Raw genomic sequence first — 3,078 nt, forward strand, 5'->3', positions numbered from 1 at the left:
TGTGTTAAAACTCAGATCCAGCCTGTGAGTGCACTTTGGGAAGCAACTCTGGGGCCTACTCTAAACTTCTCCTACTGTAGACAGCAGGAGGTTGGTAGGGCACAGCCCAGTGTTTCCAGGCTGTGAATGACTTGCTATTATTTCAACCAAGAGGATCACTACTTGTGCATAAGCCCTCGCTATTATTCCATGACACAGTAATTTTACAGGCATGAACCTCTTGTGCATAAAATACTGTACACTTACACTGGTTTCAATAAAAGCTCATGTAGAGAAGGGATGGCACAGGCCACGTGAAAACCATTTCACAAGTTAGAGTCAGCTGCACTTTGCCTTTATCTTCAAGTCAGAAGAGTGAGATGTTAAAGCACATAGGCCGTAAGCAGCATGAGTCTCAAACCATGAAAGCACTGTGGCTTAAATCCACTTTCCAGGTTACTCTCAGGAAATGGGCATTTCTAACAAGCACTGTTAAAAATTTGTTTTAGGTCCAATTTAAGTTAACTACGTTACACTCCAACTAAAATATTCTAAAGATTTGAAAAGTTTGTACCCCAGGACCTGTTAAGCTTGGCTTCCGCTAAATAGTTAATATTGTTTTTAAAGGTATGAAATACATTTATTTTAGATGGAAAGACTAGCTTTGAAGGGGCAATGGCAGGTAACACAAAAACAATCATTTTTAGATCAGTGTGATACACTTTATAATACACTCACATTTATACACAAATTTCACGTTTACAAGTACAAAAGGCAAAGAACCTCAGAGAAGCCGAGCATCTGCATAATCGACGACATTCAATCGTTAATGCTGTTGTCCCTGTTCCCCGTTTTCTAAATCCAGAAGAAAACTGCAAATGCCACCTCAGCTGTGGTCTTCACGTTTAGAGCTTGGGGACTGTGTAATTCTGCACACGTCTGTGTTTCCACAGAGCCAAGCTGAATCTCCACCGTGTTCTAGGCAAATCGGCTAGAAGGAAGTCCTCCTTTGCTATCCGTGTTTCTTTGTTGGTGAAAAACAAACTCTCCAGGGTTTCAACACCAGAATTCTTGGTCTGTGTTTCTGTGCTGTTCACCTGAACTTTGCTTTCTAGAGCGGCAGAAATGCCTTCTGTTTGAACTTCTGGGTCCTTGGAATCAGTGCTCGTGGAAAAGCTGGAGCATTTCAGAATACTGCCCAGAGGCAGAGGAGGGCGACTGTCTAAAAAGCAGTTCAAGTGCCTGTGCCTGTGCACTAACCATTTCAAGGCCTAAGAAGTTAGCACTTCCCCTATAACTGCAGGACAGAGCAGAGATGTCTGCAAGTAAAAAATCAGTGTGGGTTTCTATGCCCAGGGACTCCAAGATTGATTCAGTGTTCCTACTGCTAAGCTCACTGTCTTTAGTTTGAGTTTGGATATTAGAGGCCAAGAAGAACTCTTCAACATCAAAATCTATTCTGGGGACAACCAGCAAGATGGCAGCAGAGTAAGGAACTCCTAGAATCAGCCCATGCTATGGGGCAGTTAGTAATTACCCAGAGATATCTAAAGTACCTGTTTGGGGGCTCCTGGAGACCAGAAGAGCATCCTGCAACATCCTTGAAAGAATGGAAGGAAGAGACTGCCCATCTGCAGAGAAGATTCGTAAGTAGAGCACTCTATGCCATGGAGGCCGGTGCCCATCCTCCACTAGTGGCACAAGTCACCTCAGGAGCTATTCCATGGCTGGAATTGGAAGCTCCACTTCCCAAAAATAGGGGAGGAAAGATGGTTGGGCACCAACTTCAGCTACTGATTAGTAAGTGTGGTGGGCTAAAGTGTAATCCTAAGAACAGCTGAAGTTTGAACCCGTTCAAGTCAGAAAGAGGCCGGTAGCTGCTATTTTAAGTCTGCCCCCAGCATGAGGGGAAGTGGGGCTGACTGAAAATCACAGTGTTGGTAGGGATTGGCTTCTTTCCATACAGATTGGTCTGAAGCTGTAGCCTAAGCCTCAGCCCCACCTCTGGCAGGGAAGAAGCTGTCTGGACCTGCACCAGCCTATCCAGGTACTGCAGGTACATTTGGATGGCACAGACTAGATAGTCAGAAGTCTGCTGGGATAACTGTGGTCATTTTGCACCTGCAATGCATAGATTGCTGCCCACATCTCCAGCCCATCCCCACCCCAGGCAGGGGAGAAAGAGGCATGAAGCCTCATCAGTCTCTCTGGGCAACTACAGTCTAGGTCTGCATGAATGGATTTTTATGCATGGCTGTGACTCTGTCCTATCCCTGGCAAAGGAGAAAGTTGGGAGAAGCTTCATCAGTTCCTGGGGCAATGAGGGCAGCTTGAGCCTCCACAGCTTATAGCACCAACTACATGCTTGGTTCCTACTGCACAACCAGCAAGGGAGAAAGGGCAAGAAAGCACAAAACTAAAGAGAAAAACTGTACCCAGAATAAATATGTCGAGTAAGCCAGATGTCAAGATACCAACAAAAAAATTGCAATCCATACTAAGAATCAGGAAGGTATGGCCCAGTTAAAGGAACAAGATAAGCCTCCAGATGACATAAAGGTGTTGAGACAACTAATAATAGATGTTCAAACAAATCTCCTTAATAAATTCAGTGAGATGGATGAAGAGATTAAGGATATTAAGAAGACATTGGGTGAAGAATTTGAATGCATACATAAAAACAAAAAACAAAAAAAAGCCAACAGATCTTATGGGAATGAAAGGTGCTATATATGAAATAAAAGATACACGGGACTCATATTAGCAGTTTTGAGGAGGCAGAAGAAAGGATCAGTGAGCTTGAAGGCATGGCATACAAAAGCAAACATACAGAAGAACAGATGAAGAAAAGAATGGAAAAAGTTGAATAAGGTCTCAGGGAACTAAATGACAGCAAGATACATGCAAACATATGTGCCATTGGTGCCCCAGAAGGAGAAGAAAAGGGAAAAGGGGTGGGAGGAATATTTGAAGAAATAATGGTAAAAAATTTCCCAGCCCTATTTAAGGATATAGATATCTATGTCCAAGAAGCACGATGTATTCCTATCTGAATAAATCCGAATAGACCAACTCTGACATCCATACTAATCAGAATGT

The 3,078-nt window shown here is 43.3% G+C and overlaps 1 pseudogene; it reads right to left on the bottom strand.

The window, feature by feature from the left end:
- Positions 1 to 834: 834 nt before the first annotated feature.
- Positions 835 to 2,041, bottom strand: LOC139436154 (ATM interactor-like; annotated as a pseudogene).
- Between the last annotated feature and the right edge of the window lie 1,037 nt (positions 2,042 to 3,078).

Source organism: Dasypus novemcinctus, chromosome 2, assembly GCF_030445035.2.
Source record: "Dasypus novemcinctus isolate mDasNov1 chromosome 2, mDasNov1.1.hap2, whole genome shotgun sequence".
Classification (NCBI taxonomy): domain Eukaryota; kingdom Metazoa; phylum Chordata; class Mammalia; order Cingulata; family Dasypodidae; genus Dasypus; species Dasypus novemcinctus.